Genomic DNA, 21997 nt, shown 5'->3' with positions numbered 1-21997 from the left:
GGTAATCAGTTAATTTAAATAAATAAGGCACTAATCTATGGATAACACGACTGGGAATACAGATATGCATCATTTGGTCACAGATACAGTACCTTAAAAAAGGTAGGTATATGGATCACAAAACTAGTCAGTATCTGGTGCGACAACCATTTGCCTCATGCAGTGTGACACGTCCTTCGCAAAGAGTTGATCAGGCTGATGTTTGTGACCTGTTGAATGTTGTCCCACTCCTCTTCAATGGCTGTGGGAAGATTCTGGATATTCCTGTGAACTGGAACACGCTGTCGTACACGTCAAACCAGATGATCACAAACATGCTTCAAAGAGTTGATCAGGCTGATGTTTGTGACCTGTTGAATGTTGTCCCACTCCTCTTTAATGGCTGTGGGAAGATTCTGGATATTGCTGTGAACTGGAACACGCTGTCGTACACGTCAAACCAGATGATCCCAAACATGCTTAATGGATAACATGTCTGGTAAGTAAGCAGGCCATGTAAGAACTGGGATATTTTCAGCTTCCAGGAATTGTGTACAGATCCTTGCGACATGGGGCTGTGCATTATCATCCTGAAACATGAGGTGATGGTGGTGAATGAATGGCATGATAAAGGGCCTCAGGATCAATTCAAATTGCAATTGATAAAATGCAATTGTTATCATTGTCCGTAGCTCATGCCTGCCAATACCATAACCCACCGCCACCATGGGGCACTGTATTCACAACGTTGACATCAGCAAACCACTTGCCCACACGATGCCATACATGCTGTCTGACATCTGCCTGGTACAGTTGAAACTGGATTCAACCATGAAGGGCACACTTCTCCAGCTTGCCAGTGGCCATTGAAGGTGAGCACTTGCCCACTGAAGTCGGTTACAACGCCAAACTGCTGTCAGGTCAAGACCCTGGTGAGGATGATGAGCATGCAGATGAGCTTCCCTGAGATGGATTCTGACAGTTGTGCAGAAATACTTAGGTTGTGAAAACACAGTTTTATGAGCTGTCCAAGTGGCTCGTTTCAAACCATCCCGCCTGTGCAGAAGCCAGATGTGGATGTCCTGGGTTGGCGTGGTAAGACGTGGTCTGCGGTTGTGAGGCCGGTTGGACGTACTGCCAAATTCTCTAAAACGACATTGGAAGCAGCTTATGGTAGAGAAATTAACATTCAAACATTCTCTGGCAACAACCCTGGTGGACTTTTCTGCAGTCAGCATGCCAATTGCACGTTCCCTCAACTTGAGACATCTGTGGCATTGTGTTGTGTGACAAAACTGCACATTTTAGCGTGGCCTTTAAGTATCCCCAGCACAAGGTGCACCTGTGTAATTACCATGCTGTTTAATCAGCTTCTTGGTATTCCACACCGTCAGGTAGATGGATTATCTTGGCAAAGGAGAAATGCTCACTAATAGGGATGTACACAAATTTGTGCACAAAATTTGAGAGATATGCTTTTGTGCATTTAAGGTCATGAAAGATGGGAGCAACACTTCACATGCTGCGTTTACATTTTTTGTTCAGTATGTATACAGACTGAGTATACCAAACATGTGGAACTCCTTCCCAATATTGAGTTGTACCCCCCTCTCAGAGCATCCTCAATTCGTCGTGGCATGGACTCTACAAGGTGTCGAAAGCGTTCCACAGTGATGCTGGCCCATGTTGACTCCATTGCTTCCCACAGTTGTGTCAATTTGTCTGCATATCCTTTGGGTGGTGGACCATTCTTGATACACATGGAAAACTGTTAAGTGTGAAAAACCCAGCAGCATTGCAGTTCTTGACACAAACCGGTGCACCTGGCCCGGCACCTACTACAGTACCATACCCTGTTCAAAGGCACTTCAATATTTTTGTCTTGCCCATCCACCATCTGAATGGCACACATACACAATCCATGTCTCAATTGTCTCAAGGCTAAAAAAAACTTCTTTAATCTACACTGATTGAAGTGGATTTAACAGGTGACATTATTAAGGGATCAGAGCTTTCACCTGGTCAGTCTATGTCATGGAAGTAGTTCCTAATGTTTTGTACACCCAGTGTATGGTACACGCACATGCACGCATGCACGCACTCAAACCCATGCCCCTGATTTTAGCATTCAGACACATTTCCAAAGCTAGCCACCGGTCATAATAAGAGTATTATTAAAAATAAGGAGCTGTAAAGAAACTCTTATTCTTGAGCTTAAAAAGCCAGACAAGCAGAGAGCCATCCCAGTGTAGATAAATTAAATGTTTATATTCATGATGTGAACTCAGCTTGTTTTACATGCAAAGCTTTTCTGAGGAGCAGAAGAATACCAAAGCACATCACATGATACAAATCCTCTCTCTGGGGAGATTGTGATGAATGAGAACCCCCACAAGAAAAAACATATTTGATTTATCTGACAATAAACCAACTTAACCCAGACAATATTGGCGCTATTTAAATTAGTTTTTGCTGTTACTCCGTTGTTACCCTTACTATATTGATATTTATAAATGCTCACTGCACCTCCTGTGCACTCACTAGTGATTTCAATGTATAGTTACACTCTTTTCCGCTCTGTGGCACCTAGATATAGTAAATGTGCAGACTGAATCTGGTTGATATGTACTACAGATATTGCAATCAGACAACTCAATGATCTTCGTGCAAGTCCATTAAAACCTTTTCAAATGCTTGGCAGCTCCAGGACTTGGCAGCTCTGGAGTTTGTCCTCTGACTGCCATTGATTTGAGGGACTGGCAGCGAGTCTCACTGCGAGCTCCATGGTGACAGAGACATCACAAAGAGCCTCACACGCACGCGCTCACACACTATGAAGGAGCTGGACAGGGACCAAACCATTAACCACACTGGAGGAAGCAGGGATCCTTACTAATGGGCCCCACTGGGGTTGGCCTTGTTACATGTGGAAATGTCCCCAATTACTGTAACCAGGCCAGCCATAAACTCTGGTTGTATAGAGTGGTTCAGTCGGCGAAATGTTTGCATGTCTTTTAATCAAATGCTGAGAATGCACAAATACAGACCGGAGACTCATAAATCAGACACAATGTTCCATTCATTTATCGAGACCTAGAAAAGCAACACAAAAGAGTCTTCTTCTGTGGTGCTGCTTTATCTCTGTGTAATCAATATGATTCACTCACATATAACTACTGATCCTTGAGAATGTACTTGATTAGTCTTTATAACTGGTCAAGGCCAAAATCAAGATATCAACATGGTGAATGTTCTATACGGTGAACACCTTGACTGGGTAGTTGATAGAGGGCTGCTTTTCTCTTGTGAGACCTGAGAAGGTTTCTGTTCTGTATGTTATTCACACCAACCATGCTATACATATGATATAAAACTGAACTGGTTTAACTTGATAGAACCATTAGCATGTGTCCATCCTCATCATATAACTTCCTGATTATATAACTTCCTGATTAAATAACTTATCTATGAAAACATGACTATGTAAGAAAGAATTAAGCTTTGCTTTACCAGCACCTGAACCCCTGAAATCCAATTAAATCACACAGATTGATTATTTACCTTCAGAGGCATATCCCCACCACCTCTCCAAATGGAATGATGCCTTGATACATCAAATAAGATGGGATTTTCAAGATGGCGAAATGGATTAGCACATCTCCTCATGTGTCTCTCATGAATACCAAGGTCATGAATGAATCAATTTCTTTGGATCCATCAAATGAATGCGGACACTTATCAAGGCGGACATATTGCCTCTGCTGTGAACTACCGGTCGTAATACTATGAATGAACTATATAGTCAATTTGATGGCTGGTTGGGGTATACAGTAGGACACATGGCAGAAAAATACATTAAACATGACTAAACTCATTACCATATCGTCACTGGAGGCATTCACTACAACCTTGAGTTCATGTTTATTATACAATATGGGTGGAATGTAGACAGATGAACCACAAAGTGTCATCTTGCTGATACATGTATCCTAATCATGAATGCATTCGTGTTTTACAGCTTAATGTCATCACACTGAGCCATCTCTAGTCTAGACTATTTGTTCACGTAGTCAATTTACACACAGCACTGACCCCACCAGAAATGCCACTAGAGGTCTTTTCACAGTCCCCAGGTCCAGAACAAATTCAAGGAATACAGAGCCATGAGTGCATGGAACTCCCTTCCATCTTATATAGTGCAAGTGAACAGCTAACCTGGTTAATAAAAAACAAATAAAGCAACACCTCATGGAACAATGCTTCTCCCCCATGTTACCTACTTGTTGTGTGTATGTACGGACATGTACACTATATATACAAAAGTATGTGGACACACCTTCAAATTAGTGAATTCGGCTATTTCAGCCACACCCATTGCTGACAGGTATATACAATTGAACACACAGCCATGAAATCTCCAAAGACAAACATTGGCAGTAGAATGGCTTTACTGAAGACCTCAGTGACTTTCAACGTGGCACCTTCATAGGATGCCACCTTTCCAACAAGTCAGTTTGCACAGAGCAATGACCGCAACCTAATTCAACTTTGGGATTAATTGGAACGCCGTCTGCGTGCCAGGCCTAATCACCCAACATCAGTGCTGGATGTCACTAATGCTCTTGCGGCTGAATAGAAGCAAGTCTCCACAGCAAGGGACAGAAGAGCTTATAATCACCAATGTTTGTTTTTAAAGATAGTTTACCTACATCCTTGTGTTGACATGCTGTGGCAACTCAACACATGGCAGAGCACACCTTTCATATTAGCATGCTGAGTATTGCTATACAACACACTATTACTGGTGGCAACTATATAACCAATACGCCATTAGATTTGGATCTCTTGGAATTGTATTTTCCCGGAGTGACCAATTTCCCTAAAACAAATAGTTCTGCACTTTACAACATAGTCAGTCTCGGTAAATAATTTGATCTAATGGCGTAGAGTAATCAAATACCCAATTGAATGTTCCGTTGTTTGATAGTCATTTTCTGTAGAGCTTGCGGTTGCGTCACAAATCAGCTAGCAAAATGCACCAGGCGCCATGTTGGAAGACCAAAGTCAGCCTGTTGGAAGTTATCCAATCGTTCACATGGCTGGCTGCCTTTTGCTACCACTTGAAACTTCGGAAGATTGCCCATTATTTCGTTTTTTAAGGACCCAGAAAACGGAGGAATTTGGAGAACCTATTCAAGAAAGTAAATATATTTTGAAAATGATCAAAAACGATTGTTAGCTAGCTTTCTACAGAAACGTAGTGTGCAGGCTAACTCATGAGCTGCTATGTAATGTTCACTAGTTAACGTTAGCTAGCTATAAATTATTTAAAGTTATTTAAGTGAATTAAATATCACCAGCTTGCTAACTTCATGTTAGCTGGTTAGCTATCTTGATGTATTTATCGTTGTAGCTCTAAATGCATTTGTAGCTAGGTAGTTAGCTAACAGCCACGGAAGAGGGTGAAAGGATTAGCTAGCAGTTCCAGCTGCCAGAGAAGGGAGACTAGGCTACTCTGGATATGGCAGGTACCTTTGTGGGAGGACATTATGAAAATATTCTCCAGTTCCATTCCCTAGCGAGAAACTGAGGACAGAGAGATATGTAACTAGCAACATAATATTCAATACTGTCTATTTGAGTATAATTATATGTTAGCACATTTTGTGAACAAAAAGTTTAAAAAAGTCACAATGTATAAACCTATTAACTGGAGCAGGCCAACCCTGCTGGGTGTGCATGCTTCTGTACCAGCCCAGCATGAACACACCTGATTCAATGTATCAAACCTGATTATTAACTAATAACGTGTGCTATTGCTGGGCTGGAACAGAAGTCTGCTCCCCCATAGATCAGTGGAGCAAGGTATGGTATTGACTTTTTGTTCACCTAAGATTATGCTTTAGTAAAAACAGCCTACATGTTACTAAAATGTCTAACCTTTAGATACGAGTTAGCTTACTTCTACACTTTGAAATGATATGAAATAGTGTTGATTATATGGGTTAAGTATTTAAACTGAACAAATACTCAATATTAACTAGTGTCGATGTTGATTAATCACAGATCACAATACTACAATAAAGAGGGGAAGGGAATCTCTAATTTGTCTGTTTGTCATTGTATTCTCAGATTACCTTTTTGTTCAGTCATAAGCTCTCCAATTAGTTTTATTTGATTGTCACCATTCTTTATCAGCCATGTGACCCCATTTTGCAGCTGATAATAGCATGTAACGCCAATGCAGCCATAGGCCTACAGCAGTGGTTCCCAATTCCAGTCCTTGAGTAACCCCAACAGCACACATTTTTGTTTTAGCCCCAGACAAACATACAGCGCATTCTGGAAGTATTCAGTCTCCTTCACTTTTTCCATATGACCTTCAATGCTGCAGAAATGTTTTGTTACCCTTTCCCAGATCTGTGCCTCAACACAATCCTGTCTCAGCGCTCTACGGGCAATTCCTTCGACCTCAAAACTTTGATCTGACATACACTGTCAACTTTATATAGACAGGTGCGTGCCTTTCCAAATCATGTCCAATCAATTGAAGTAACCACAGGTGGACTCGATCAAGTTGTAGAAACAACTCAAGGATGATCAATGGAAACAGGATGCACCTGACCTTAATTTTGATTCTCATAGCAAAGGGTACTTACGTAAATAAGGTATTTATTATATATATTTTTTATACATTTGCCAAAATGTATAAAAACCTGTTTTCACTTTGTCATTATGGGGTATTGTGTGTAGATTGATGAGGGAAAAAAATATTTCATACATTTTAGAATAAGGCTGTAACATAACAAAATGTTAAAAAGTCAAGGGTTCTGAATACTTCCCGAATGCACTGTACCTGATTCAACTCGGAGGGCCTGATGATTAGTTGATAAGTTGAATCAGGTGTGTTTGTCTAGAATAAAATGTACTGTTGGAGGTACTTGCGGACTGGTGTTGGGAACCACTGGCCTACAGTGTGATGGCATTAGCCTTATGGGCATTTGCAGTGCAGCCCTCGCCATTGTGCATCTGAAGCAGAGAAGCTTAACTCACACATGGTTTATATATTGTTCAGCTATATGTTCTCAATTTTAAAATGATACCAGTTGACAATGTATATGAGGCTAATCATTATACTGGTTTTTGTACATGCCTTGTGCTGACATGAAATTGTTTAGTGCAAATCCAACTGTTGTAATCTAGGTGGTGAAATGATGGGATCCTTAGCTTAAAACATACAACTACTACTACCAAGTTCAATGCCAGGTACTTTTCTCGTGGAAGGTCTGAGTGGCACTTGGAGGTGCTACAGTGTTAATGAAGATGGTTTGCTTAAGACTACCACAACAATTACATTGTCTACGCTAAATGTGTTTAAATTGAAAAATAAATAAAATAGTTGCTTTATAAGAAACACTTCCTATTCAATGGGGCTAGGTAAAGCAGAGAGAACAATACTTTTAATTTCACCCACACAACAATATAGTGTTTTATTAAAGTACAGAATGTTTACAATGTCATGAACAATAGTCTTTAACACTTTTCAAAATACATTTTATACATTCATATGATTTATAGGGGCACTTCTGTCTTGACGACAAGGTGAAGGTGCTCTCTAATTGAATGGCACAACAGAATCATTCAGATAGTCCAAAGTACAGCATACGACAACCATCTCGTATAACTGAGGGATGTCTCCTTTTATAGCTGGGAAAGGACGAAGTAGAAGCAGAAACTGTTGCTGCTGCAGCATTGCTCATCTTTACAGTGGGAATCCGGTCGACATGGGTGTCTTGATAGAGGTCAACTGGTGAACCTACAGTACATAAACAAATGAAAAGCACTCCTGATGTTAGAATATCACTTCTTCAGGTCACCTATACCATCAGGGGACTTAAGTGTATGGTTGTGTTTAATTCATTTGGGTGTTTTAGTTTCATATAAAGATTACATCAATTGTTGGGCTGGAGCAAAGAATAGTCAACAAGGCAGGTTGTCCTATGTCCAATTTTTAATAATAAAATAAATGTGTTTATTATATATATTTATTGCATCTCCCCTTTTCATGGTCATGGCCAGAATGCATCCAGCTTTTGTCAAATTTATGTAATATTTTACATTCCGTAGCAGATTAGGAGAATTTCTGCAGCAGGTTAGGAAAATTTGGTAAAGAAAAGGGTTAGGGTTTGCTAAAATGCATTTTTTGTAACTTTTGACCTTAATTTGACAAAAGCTGGATCCCTTTTAGCCAGGACCCCTTTTCGGCCAAGATTACATGGTTGCATTCAAAACAAGGTCATTTTTATTGATCTTTTGTCAGTAGAGTAGGTCTAGGCTACTATCGTGCTAAAAAATATTCTGCTAATGTCTCCAGTCATATATAAAGTGTAGTAGAATTGCATGAAATATTTATTAAAGGCTACATTTCTCCTGTGCAAAGGAAAGAAACATCTCTGATATAGCCCATAAGCCTATGTCACTATGCGCTTATTAATAGCCTAAATTATTACTATCCAGTCTACTCATCACATTAGGAATAGTACGCTTACATTCGTCTGCCAGGCTCCCCAGCATTGCGCACCCCTGCCATCATCATTACGCACCCCTGCATCAGCAATTATTGGACTCACCTGGACTCAATCACCTCTGTCATTACCTTCCCTATATCTGTCTGGTTCCCCGCTCTGTTCCCTGCTTCTGCATTAATGTTTATATGTCCTTGTATACCCGTGTGCTGACGCTGTTTCTGTCCTGTTAACTGTCTGTTCCTATTAAATGTATGACTCCCTGTACCTGCTTCTCTTCCCTGGCATCAGTCTTTACAATGTGATGATAGAGGCATGCAATCCATTGTTATAAAGGTGTATTTTTATTGTGAAAAAATACCTTCCCCAAAACGTGAAACTCACGCGACACGTGCTAATAGCTAGACTACAAGCTACCTAGCTAGCTAATTTTGGCAAATTTACTGTATACAGTGTTATTGTTAACATCTGATTAGCATAACAGCTAAACTAAACTCGAAATTGATCAGACTTGACTTACCAGTAACGAAATAATCGTAGCAGACCCTGTACTGACAGCTGTCTGGGTTCAGGTCTTGATGGGCAAAAGGTTTCTTAACTTTTCTTGAGTCTTATCTCATTGTTATCACCAATGGTCAGTGGCGATTGTAGCATGTAAATCTTGGTGGGGCAAAAAAGAAAAAGTGGGATGCATGCCAGCAAAGCCACTACACTACACAACACAACACTAAACAATACATTAATTGCACTATAACGGTGACAAACGGTGCCCACAAACTGATAGGGCCTATATAAAGCTGTCCCAACAGCAATCCCAACACCTTACCACTGCTACACCTGGTTATCAGCGGAGCCTAGTCTGGCAGCGAAACAGTTAATTCAGCCTCATTTACTGCCATTTAAAAAACATAGCTGATATGGCTGACTTTCTTACACAAATGTGGTTTCTACTGACAATTGAGATGCACAAACTATGGCATAAGAGGACGACAAGGGGATAAGAGGCAATCCATAATTTCGATCAAGACATTAATGAGCAAGCGATGACGGACGTAGTCAATAACTATTTGTTCAGCAGTTTTGAAATGTACAGCGGCAGAATTCAGAACATGGGCCGTTCTTACAGTCCTTTGCGCACACCAAGCCAGAACCGTAGGATAAAAAGGGGCATATAAGCAAACAATGAAAGCTCTTATATTTGATGATTACATTTCTCTTAAACAGGTTATAGGCTACATGTGCACCACCAAGTTAGAACAGTAAGTGAAATTAAGAGGTGAAAATAGACCAAATTATTAGGGTGAGGCACATTGCACACCGTTTGGGTCTTCGCGTATCCAAAAAGATACACGTCAAATAACACTATTTGACATGTTAAATCAGCTTTTAATTTGACACTTCAAAGTTGTGTGTGCTCAATTTGCACGTGCAAGCCAAGCGTCACCGTTACTACAGTAGCACTGTCAAAGCTGTACAAAAGAAGTCTGCAAACAAGCACACACCAGACCACGAACAATGTGTTTACAATACAGTGTTAGTGAAAATAGACCAAATTATTAGGGTGAGGCACATAGGCTACTAACAGCTTACTACACAACATACACTTAGTATTACTTTCTTAGCTACAGTATACATGTCTCCCTTGCATATTACATAATTTATGCAGCAGCATAAAGTTACAAGACATTTTTGGACTCACCTTGTGCTGTGCTCACTTAAACGGGAAGGTGGCACGGCGTTCCTTTGTGAGCAAATTTTGTCATCAAAGTCTGGCATTCTCTGTATTTAGGGTGGAAACTCTGAAAAAAAACACACAGCCACTCCACTGAATATCAGCCTAGTGGTTGCTTTGCAATGCTTGCAGTTAGCCACTGATTCCTTCCAAACCTCTCATTGTTGAATTTGCAATGTGCAACTTGTTGGAAGGGACACATAAAGTCAGCTTCCTCCTGTTTCCCCAGTGAACTTCACAAAGTGATTTGCCCCGCTGAGGAGCTATGAGTCTGAGCAGGCTGATCTGGGTACCGCGAGGTATCCAATCCACGGGCAGCAGGGTCGTGTCCTCAGTGCCAGTCCCTGTGGAGACAGAAGAGGTCATCCTTCTGGAAGAATGCTGCTTCTCATTCCAAAAACAAAGGCTAGGATTGTTGAAAGCTGACAGAAAGGGTGGGGGTGGGGCACATGGTGGGACAATGGGATAAATCCTATAAAAATGTAAGAGCCCACCGAATGGGATTTTTGCTTAGGGATGAGGTATTATAAAACTGTGATGCATAAGTGATACATAACATTCAGGTAATTTATCTGCAGTACAAGCAACAGTCACATGGGCAGTCAGACAGACAGTCATAACATTTTTTTAAATTCGTTTTCATTTCCTGACGAGCGTTATGAAAGGGCCACATTCTCAGCGGACATCCTTAAGCCCCCGAATTGACACCTATTTGACATGGTAAAAATAAACCTCTAATATAAGAAGTTGCCCAGATTGTAAAAAAAAAGATGGCTATATGAGAGGCAGTACAATGAGACATTTTATATTGGATTGAGATTGGATTGAGGAACATGTTGATAGTGGTAGTCAAGCAGGAAATTAGCTAAATACTCTTGGCAGGGGGATTAGAATGCAGTTGTTTCTCTGAGGAGTGCATGCAGCAGGTGTTTTGGAAGAGGAGGAAGTGTCTGCGAACTCCCTGCCCTGTGAAAGAGCAGTCGAGATCAAAGCTACTGTATTACAGAGTGAATCAAAGGCTGAATCAGCGTCTGAAAATGGCAATGTGAAATTAAAGAGCACCCAGAATATTGTATTAAATGGTGTATACACTGGACTCAACTTCAGAAAATAAAGCATTTGTTCAAATTCTTCAGAATTTGTCTCAAAAAACAACACGTGACATTTTCCTTATTTTTCTTTTGTTTCTGACAGTTGAGAGAAATTCTTTTTTGTCTGACAGGTGAGAGAGACAGCATCAATTTCTTGAAAAGGCATGCATCCCCTCCTCCTTTTTCAAGGAAGATATTGGAAGAAAATGTAACTTTAAGAGCATTTAACTTTAAGGGTCATGATGGGATATGGTGGAAAGTAGCTAAAAAAAATAAGAGTACATACACTTGATGAGAGAGAGGAGGGTGTCCTTGAAAAACCCCGAAATCTGATTCTGCCTGTTGGCTTCTTTTGAATGACAAGTCTGTCTTATTTCCTCATTCCAAAAGTTAATACAATCTTCAACAAATGTTGTCATTTCATTTAATAAAAAAAAGGCTTTGTAAATGTCAGTGTGCAAGAACGTCTTCGCTTGATTAAAGCTTTATATTCCAGCCAGTGTTTCACTACATGTAATTCAACTAGTAATTTAACTACATTTTGCAGTATGGTAGTTTAACTAAATTAAAATCTTCGTAGTGGGATTAACAAGAAGTTGTGCTTTTAAATGATGTACGACACTTGTATTTTCATGAACGTTTAATATTACAATTTTTGTATTTTGAATTTCATGCTCTGCAATTTCACCGGATGTTGTCGTAGGTGTCCCGCTAGCGGTTCATGTGCCAAAAGACAATGCAGTTTTAAGGAAAATAATAGTTAAAAAAATACTTACTAAATAAACTAAAGTGAAAAAAAATTCAAGAGTAATAATAAAATAACAATAACGAGGCTATTTATAGGGGGTACCGGTACCGAATCAATGTGTGTAAATCCGGGACAATTCTATTAGTATGATATGTTACCTTTGTATGGTATTTATTAATTTGTGGATGTCCATCATCCATTTCATTTGATATGTTACAAATTACAATTCATATAATATGTTACATATTGCAATTCATACAATATGTTACGAATTGCAATTTGTACAATATGTTACAGATTTTCAAAATGTGTAACGGCTGTCGCTCTCCTCATCCTCGGATGAGGTGAGGAGAGAAGGATCTTCAGACCAAAACGCAGCATTTGGGAAATAAGCCATCTTTATTATAAATACGACGGCAACACGAAACAAAACAAAACACTTTCAAAACTACAAAACAAGAAAACGACGTAGACGACAAAACCTGAACATGAACTTCCTTAACTAAAACGTAAAACTCACGGACAGGAAACAGACTACATCGAAACGAAACGAACAGCCAAACAGTCCCGTATGGTAAATCCATGCAACGACACAGGAGACAATCACCCACAAACAAACAGTGAGAACGCCCTACCTAAATATGACTCTAAATTAGAGGAAAACGCAAACCACCTGCCTCTAATCAAGAGCCATACCAGGCAACCCAAAACCAACATAGAAACAGATAACATAGACTGCCCACCCAAAACTAACGCCCTGACCAATTACACATACAAAAACAACATAAAACTGGTCAGGACCGTTACAAAATGTATATTGGGCTCCCGAATGGCACAGCGGTCTAAGGCACAGCTAGCACAGCTCAGTGCTAGAGGCATCACTACAGACACCCCGGTTCGACTCCAGACTGTATCACAACCGGCCGTGATTGGGAGTCCCATAGAATGGCGCACAATTGGCCCAGCGTCGTCTGGGTTTGGCTGGAGTAGGCTATCATTGTAAATAGGAATTTGTTTTTAACTGACTTGCCTAGTTAAATAAAGGTAAACAAATGACAAATAGCTAGGTGGCTAACATTAGCTAGGGTTAGAGTTATGGGTTAGGTTAAAGGGTTAAGGTTAGGGTTAAAGGTTTAGGGGAATGGTTTGCTAAAATGCTAAGTACCTAAAAGTAGTAAGTAGCTGTAAAGTTGCTGAAATGTTAAAGCTGTTAGAGATTCGATCAGGCAAACTTTGGGTTGCTAGGTGTTTGTGTTTTACGGCTATCCATCCCCACCCATGATTAGACATGTGGAAGTTTTTTTCCTCAACCAGCCTGGTCTAATATCTTTCCATTGCCTTGACAGTCCATTCACTCAAGTCTTCTAATAAAAGCAGTTGGATGCTCTTGAAACAGGCTCTGTTCATGGTAAAGGATTAGGGAAACTTACAAGAGTTTCAGGGAGGGATAACAAACCCATTACTACACTGTAAATACCACCTATTCTTCACTGTAAGTTGGGATAGAAAGCCTTAAAAGTGTGTGCCTGCATTCCTGTTTCAGTGAAACTCATCATTTGGACTGTAGAAAATAGAATGCCTTGGCAACATTCTCCAGCATTGCCTAGTTAGAAGGGGAAAAAAACATTTTTGCACAATCGCCAATAAAGTGGGGATGTGATATCATTGATCTCTCCGCCCTGGCCTCTACCAACTCTGTCCACTCCTCCATTCTCCCAGTGCTCTTTCATTACAGTTCTTTCCTCTTCCACAGTCTGTATACCTGGTATTATTCCTCCCATTGTAAAGGAATATAGCCGAGGTCAGGTCTTGCACCTTATCCAAGGCAAGATATCCAAGAGGAGCAGCATCTACAGTACACCTGCTCAAAGCACTTTCCTATTAGAGCACCAGCATGCTGCACTAATGTGATGCTTCAACAGTTAGGTTATTGCATTGAAATAGAGTGACACATGCATTTTATTATTTTGTAGTTTGAGACAATTCAAATAATTGTTAAGGATGGAAAATTATTAATTGTTTTCTGACAGATTTTCAGAGGAACTGAGTATCTGATACAGCACCTACACTTGAGCTCAGGTACAGAGAGCAACATATTCCATCTATGTGGCATTTCTCAAGACAGAAGATTCTAAACATAACCTACAGTACTGTATGATTTAGGTGAACTGTTAAATCAACTGCTTCACATAAAATAATATTTGGAGCCATATTGGAAATACATCCACTCATCTGCACATAACGCTGTTATAGTTCATCTTCTTTCATCTTTCTCAGCCCGATGTAAAAAATACACTGCTCAAAAAAATAAAGGGAACACTTAAACAACACAATGTAACTCCAAGTCAATCACACTTCTGTGAAATCAAACTGTCCACTTAGGAAGCAACACTGATTGACAATAAATTTCACATGCTGTTGTGCAAATGGATTAGACAAAAGGTGGAAATTATAGGCAATTAGCAAGACACCCCCAAAAAAGGAGTGATTCTGCAGGTGGTGACCACAGACCACTTCTCAGTTCCTATGCTTCCTGGCTGATGTTTTGGTCACTTTTGAATGCTGGCGGTGTTCTCACTCTAGTGGTAGCATGAGACGGAGTCTACAACCCATACAAGTGGCTCAGGTAGTGCAGTTCATCCAGGATGGCACATCAATGCGAGCTGTGGCAAAAAGGTTTGCTGTGTCTGTCAGCGTAGTGTCCAGAGCATGGAGGCGCTACCAGGAGACAGGCCAGTACATCAGGAGACGTGGAGGAGGCCGTAGGAGGGCAACAACCCAGCAGCAGGACCGCTACCTCCGCCTTTGTGCAAGGAGGCGCACTACCAGAGCCCTGCAAAATGCCCTCCAGCAGGCCACAAATGTGCATGTGTCAGCATATGGTCTCACAAGGGGTCTGAGGATCTCATCTCGGTACCTATTGGCAGTCAGGCTACCTCTGGTGAGCACATGGAGGGCTGTGCGGCCCCACAAAGAAATGCCACCCCACACCATGACTGACCCATCGCCAAACCGGTCATGCTGGAGGATGTTGCAGGCAGCAGAACGTTCTCCACGGCGTCTCCAGACTCTGTCACGTCTGTCACATGTGCTCATGTGCTCAGTGTAAACCTGCTTTCATCTGTGAAGAGCACAGGGCGCCAGTGGCGAATTTGCCAATCTTGGTGTTCTCTGGCAAATGCCAAACGTCCTGCACGGTGTTGGGCTGTAAGCACAACCCCCACCTGTGGACGTCGGGCCCTCATACCACCCTCATGGAGTCTGTTTCTGACCGTTTGAGCAGACACATGCACATTTGTGGTCATTTTGCAGGGCGTTGGCAGTGCACCTCCTTGCACAAAGGCAGAGGTAGCGGTCCTGCTGCTGGGTTGTTGCCCTCCTACGGCCTCCTCCACGTCTCCTGATGTACTGGCCTGTCTCCTGGTAGCGCCTCCATGCTCTGGACACTACGCTGACAGACACAGCAAACCTTTTTGCCACAGCTCGCATTGATGTGCCATCCTGGATGAACTGCACTACCTGAGCCACTTGTTTGGGTTGTAGACTCCGTCTCATGCTACCACTAGAGTGAGAGCACCGCCAGCATTCAAAAGTGACCAAAACATCAGCCAGGAAGCATAGGAACTGAGAAGTGGTCTGTGGTCACCACCTGCAGAATCACTCCTTTTTTGGGGGTGTCTTGCTAATTGCCTATAATTTCCACCTTTTGTCTATTCCATTTGCACAACAGCATGTGAAATGTATTGTCAATCAGTGTTGCTTCCTAAGTGGACAGTTTGATTTCACAGAAGTGTGATTGACTTAGAGTTACATTGTGTTGTTTAAGTGTTCCCTTAATTTTTTTGAGCAGTGTACAATATCTCTATCTCTGATAAATGTCTCTCAATGCTCTCTGTCATTATTGAGGTAGGGTATGAGAGTACAACCATGAATGAACCATGATCAACGTCTGCTTTCAGTCAAGGTTTCTGAATGAAGCAACACATTGGTAGCCAAGGCCGCCAACTTTTGAAGATAGCTTGGAGTGAGATTTCCTATCGTGAATATCATTGTCTCCACCCCTAGCCGGGGGTCTCCCCTAGGAAAATACAAAAAAAAAAATCACAGGTCAGGTGTTCTCAGGATTCTTTTAAAGTTTAATACACACTCAAAACTCAACGACTTGGTTTGAAGTTACTTTGAGATTATTTGGCCATGAAATTTTGAGTATAGTTGTCACGTTCCTGACCTGTTTCTGTTAGTTTTTGTATGTGTTAGTTGGTCAGGACGTGAGTTTGGGTGGGCAGTCTATGTTTTCTGTTTCTATGTTTGTTTAAGGAGTGACCTAATATGGCTCTCAATTAGAGGCAGGTGGTTTTCATTTCCTCTGATTGAGAGTCATATTAAGGTAGGTGTTTTCACACTGTTTGTTGTGGGTGGTTGTCTCCTGTGTCTGTGTATGTCTTTGCGCCACATGGGACTGTTTCGGTTTTGTTTGTTTGTTTGTTTGTTTGTTCGTTTTATGTAGGCAGTTTTCGTTTTCATGCGTTCTTCGTGTTTTATGTGAGTTCATCGTTCAGGTCTGTCTACATCGTTTATTTGTTTTGTAACTTCAAGTGTTCGTTCGTGTTTTCTGTTTTGTTTAATTAAACATCATGTCATATTCAAACGCTGCGTTTTGGTCGAATCCCTGCTCCTCCTCTTCGGATGAAGAGGAGGAGGAAAGCCGTTACAATAGTGGGCTTTCAGTTGACGTATAACGCCTCCTGGCGGCCATGATGGAAGACCACCACATTAATTATTCTGACAACAACACTCCACATTGCATGATAACAGTGCCTAAAACTAGTTGATTCATCGCTGTCACGATCATCTTCTTGAGAAAGAGAGGACCAAGGCGCAGCGCGTGAAAAATACATCTTCTTTAATGAAGGAAAAAACAAACACTTACAAAATGAACAAAACAAACGATCGTGAAGCTAAACAGAACTAAGTGCACACATGCAACATAGAACATAGACATACAAACACCTAGACAAGTATTTGCCCCATAAACATACAAACCCCTAGAAAAACCAAAACACATACATCCCCATGTCACACCCTGACCTAACTAAAATAATAATGAAAACAAAGATAACTAAGGCCAGGGTGTGACAATCGCCACGGTCATTTTATGTGGTGTATTTGACTGCTCTAACAAGGCAGCAAAGAACGGGGAATAAATATGTTTACAGATTCCCCAAAATCACGAAACGCCATTCATTGGTGACACCAATGAGACAAGACTCAATAACTCTCAAAAAAGCGAAGAAACCTTTTTGCCCTTCAAGACCTGATCCCAGACAGCTGTCAATACAGGCAGGGTTTGCTACAATCATTTCATCACTGGTAAATCAAGTCTGATCCATTTCGAGTTTAGTTTCGCTGATATGCTAACAAGGTGTTAACAACAACACTAACTTACTTAAAATGAGTTACCTCAAAGGGGAGTCACACATTACATGGTACAATATGATGTCCAAAAGCCCGGAGGACATTATTGTCCAGAACAACTCCAGTGGTTATCATATATTCATATGATAACTTGATAACTTTATTCGTAAGAGTAGGGAAAATGTATGGACATTACATAATAGGACAAAGAACTCAATGGGATAGGACAACCTGATGTGTTGACTATTGGTTGTTCCAGCCCAACAATAGATTTCATCTTTATGTGAAACCAAAACACCTGAATGAATTTTTAAAAAACACTTAAGAGCCAAAAAAAACACTTAAGAGCCCTGATTGTATACAAAGGTTGTATACAAAGGTTTCTGTACCAAATATTAAGTTCTGCTCGTTCTGATGTATCAAATACTTATGTCATGCAATAAAATGCAAATTAATTACTTAGAAATCATGCAATGTGATTTTCTGGATTTTTGTTTTAGATTCAGTCTCTCACAGTTGACGTGTACCTATGATAAAAATTACAGACCTCTACATGCTTTGTAAGTAGGAAAACCTGCAAAATCAGCAGTGTATCAAATACTTGTTCTCCCCACTGTATGTGACCTAAAGAAGTGATATTCTAACATCAGGAGTGCTTCTCATTTGTTTCTGTACTGTAGGTTCACCAGCAGACCTCTATCAAGACACACATGTCGACTGGATTCCGACTGTGAAGATGAGCAATGCTGCAGCAGCATCAGTTTCTACTTTGTCCTTTTCCAGATATGAAAGGAGACATCCCTCAGTTATACGAGATGGTTGTCATATGCTGTACTTTGGACAATCTGAATGATTCTGTTGTGCCATTCAATTAGAGAGCACCTTCACCTTGTCGTCAAGACAAAGGTGCCCCCTTGAACTGTATGAATATATATATATATATCATTTAATTTGGAATGTGTAAAAGACTGTTGTTGATGTTGTAAACATACTGTGCTTTAATAATAGGCTGTTGTTGTATGGGTGAAATGAAAAGTATTTTGTCATCTCTGCTTTGCCTAGCCCCATTGAATAAAACGTATTTCTTATAGGCCAACTATTGTCATTCTTTTACAATTTAAACACATTTAGCACAGACAATGCAATTGTTGTGGTAGTCTTAATTAACCAAACCATCTTCATTATCACAGTAGCACCTCCAAGTTGAACTTGGTAGTAGTAGTTGTATGTTTTTAGCTAAGGATCCCATCATCTCCTGCTTCCAGACATTTCACCACCTAGATTACAATAGTTGGATTTGCACTAAACAATTTCATGTCAGCACAAGGCATGTAAAAAATCTAGTATAATGATTAGCCACATATACGTACATTGTCTGCTGGTATTGCTTTTGAATTGAGAATATATAGCTGAACAATGTAAACAATGTGTGAGTTAAGCTTTTCTCCACTTCAGATGCACAATGTCAAGAGGTGCATTGCAAGTGCCCATAAGACTAATGCCATCATACTGTAGGCCAGTGGTTCCCAACTCCCCGAGTACCCCAACAGAACCGTTTTATTGTAGCCCCTGATTCAACTTCTCAGCTAATCATCAGGCCCTCAATGAGTTGAACCAGGTATGTTTGTCCGGGGCTACAACAAAAATGTGTGCTGTTGGGGTTACTCAAGGACTGGAATTGGGAACCACTGCTGTAGGCCTATTGCTGCATTGGCGTTGCATGCTATTATCAGCTGCAAAATGGGTTCACAAGGCTGATATCTTGAAAAAATATTTACAATCTAATAAAACTAATTGTAGAGCTTATGACTGAACAAAAAAGTCATGTTAATTTGAGAATACAACACAAAAACACAGATACATTTAACACAGATTCCCTTCCCCTCTTTATTGCAGGTTTGTGATCTGTGATTAATCAACATCGACACTAGTTCATCTTGAATAATAGTTAAGTTAAGAATTAAAACAAGTTTAAACACTTAACTTCAACAAATGAACACCTCCATATAATAATAAGTATACACGTAAGCTAACTCATATGTAAAGGTTAGACATTTTACTAACAAAAAATTACTAGGCTATTACTACAAAAGCGTAATTTCAGGTGAACAAATAAAAAGTCAATACCAGAGGTGGCCAACCTCGCTGCACTGATTCCTGATCAACTGGGTGAGTAGACTTCCGTTCCAACCAAGCAATAGCACACTTGATTATTAACAAATTAGGTTTGATACATTGAATCAAGTGTATTAGTGCTGGGTTGGAACAGAAGCATGCACACCCAGCAGGGTTGGCATGCTCCAGTTTTAATAGGTTTATACATTGTTTGAATTTTAAACAGTATTTTTGTTCACAAAATTTGCCAACATAGGTACACATACAGTTGAAGTCAGAACTTTTAATACACTAGTTTTTTAACCACTCCAGAAACGTATTGTTAACAAACTATAGTTTTGGCAAGTCGGTTAGGACATCTACTTTGTGCATGACACAAGTCATTTTTTCAACAATTGTTTACAGACAGATTATTTCACTTATAATTCACTGTATCACCATTCCAGTGGGTCAGAAGTTTGCATACACTAAGTTGACTAACTTTAAACAGCTTGGAAAATTCCTGAAAATTATATCATGGCTTTAGAAGCTTCTGATAGGCTAAATTACATAATTTGAGTCAATAGGAGGTGTACCTGTGGATGTATTTCAAGGCCTACCTTCAACCTCAGTGTAAGTATAAACACCATGGGACCACGCAGCCGTAATACCGCTCAGGAAGGAGACGTGTTCTGTCTCCTAGAGATGAACGTACTTTGGTGCGAAAAGTGCAAATCAAATCCAGAACAACAGCAAAGGACCTTGTGAAGATGCTGGAGGAAACAGATACATAAGTATCTATATCCACAGTAAAACGAGTCCTATATAGACATAACCTGAAAGGCCGCTCAGCAAGTAAGAAGCCACTGCTCCAAAACCGCCATAAAAAAAGACAAGACTACGGTTTGCAACTGCACATGGGGACAAAGATTGGACTTTTTGGAGAAATTCCCTCTGGTCTGATGAAACAAAAATAGAACTGTTTAGCCATCATGACCATTGTTATGTTTGGAGGAAAAGGGGGGAGGCTTGCAAGCCAAAGAACACCATCCCAAACGTGAAGCACAGGGGTGGCAGCATCATGTTGTTGGGGTGCTTTGCTGCAGGAGGAACTGGTGCACTTCAGGAGGAACTGGTGCACTTCACAAAATAGAAAGCACCACGAGGAAGGAAAATATGTGGATATATTGAAGCAACGTCTCAAGACATTAGTAAGGAAGTTAAAGCTTGGTCGCAAATGGGTCTTCCAAGTGGACAATGACCCCAAACATACTTCCAAAGTTGTGGCAAAATGGCTTAAGGACAACAAAGTCAAGGTATTGGAGTGGCCATCACAAAGCCCTGACATCAATTCCATAGAAAATGTGTGGGCAGAACTGAAAAAGCGTGTGCGAGCAAGGAGGACTACAAACCTGACTCAGTTACACCAGCTCTGTCAGGAGGAATGGGCCAAAATTCACCCAACTTATTGTGGGAAGCTTGTGGAAGGCTACCCGAAACGTTTGACCCAAGTTAAACAATTTAAAGTCAATGCTACCAAATACTAATTGAGTGTATGTAAACTTCTGACCCACTGGGAATGTGATGAAAGAAATAAAAGCTGAAATAAATAATTCTCTCTTCTATTATTCTGAGATTTCACATTCTTAAAATAGAGTGGTGATCCTAACTGACCTGACCTGACCTGATCCTAACTGAGTGGTGATCCTAATTTTTACTAGGATTAAATGTCAAGAATTGAAAAACTGAGTTTAAATGTATTTGGCTAAGGTGTATGTAAACTTCCGACTTCAACTGTATCATCCATGGTACACAAAGATGTATGTACCCTTATTATTATATATATATTTTTTTCAGCCCTTTTTTCTCCCCAATCTTGTGGCATCCAATTGGTAGTAGTTACAGTCTTGTCTCATCGCTACAACTCCCGTACGGACTCGAGAGAGGCGAAGGTAGAGAGCCATGCGTCCTCCGAAACACAACTCAACCAAGCCACACTGCTTCTTGACACAATGCCCATCCAACCCGAAAGCCAGCCGCACCGGAGGAAACACCGTACACCTGGCAACCGTGTCAGCGTGCACTGCGCCCGGCCTGCCACAGGAGTCACTAGTCCGCGATGAGACAAGGATATCCCTGCCGGCCAAACCCTTCCTAACCCGGGCGATGCTGGGCCAACTGTGTGCCGCCCCATGGGCCTCCCGGTCGCGGCCGGCTGCGACAGAGCCTGGACTCGAACCCAGAATCTCTAGTGGCACAGCTGGCACAGCTAGCACTGCGATGCAGTGCCTTAGGCCATTCGGGAGGCCCGTATGTACCCTTATTCAGTTGGGAAATTCTTTGGGACCTCTCCGTCTGCAGACAGGATGTCATGGCTCTCTATCTGAGGACCAAAAACATTAGAAAGAAACAG

General features: G+C 40.8%; 1 protein-coding gene and 1 long non-coding RNA gene across 9 annotated transcripts in view; one reads left to right on the top strand and one right to left on the bottom strand.

Annotated features, from left to right (window-relative positions):
• Window positions 1–21997, bottom strand: part of LOC129819649 (galactosylgalactosylxylosylprotein 3-beta-glucuronosyltransferase 1-like) — a 74034-nt gene that overhangs the window by 39869 nt on the left and 12168 nt on the right. For 6 of the 8 annotated variants that reach the window (XM_055876152.1, XM_055876107.1, XM_055876114.1 and 3 more), the window contains exon 1: window positions 10204–10472. The exons of 1 other annotated variant lie outside the window; for it this stretch is intronic. The gene's annotated coding sequence lies outside the window, so the exon portion shown is untranslated. Of the gene's footprint in view, window positions 1–10203; window positions 10473–21997 lie in introns of those variants that run through there. One more of the 8 variants, XM_055876088.1, reaches the window with a different exon arrangement.
• Window positions 5005–10551, top strand: LOC129819682 (uncharacterized). Its single transcript, XR_008754109.1, has 3 exons — window positions 5005–5180; window positions 6398–6495; window positions 10466–10551. It is a non-coding gene; the product is annotated as an uncharacterized LOC129819682 (long non-coding RNA).

The sequence above is a fragment of the Salvelinus fontinalis genome, chromosome 2 (genome assembly GCF_029448725.1).
Source record: "Salvelinus fontinalis isolate EN_2023a chromosome 2, ASM2944872v1, whole genome shotgun sequence".
In the NCBI taxonomy this organism is placed as follows: domain Eukaryota; kingdom Metazoa; phylum Chordata; class Actinopteri; order Salmoniformes; family Salmonidae; genus Salvelinus; species Salvelinus fontinalis.
Note: the sequence above shows the minus strand (reverse complement) of the source record. Positions and strands in the feature narration are given on the sequence as shown.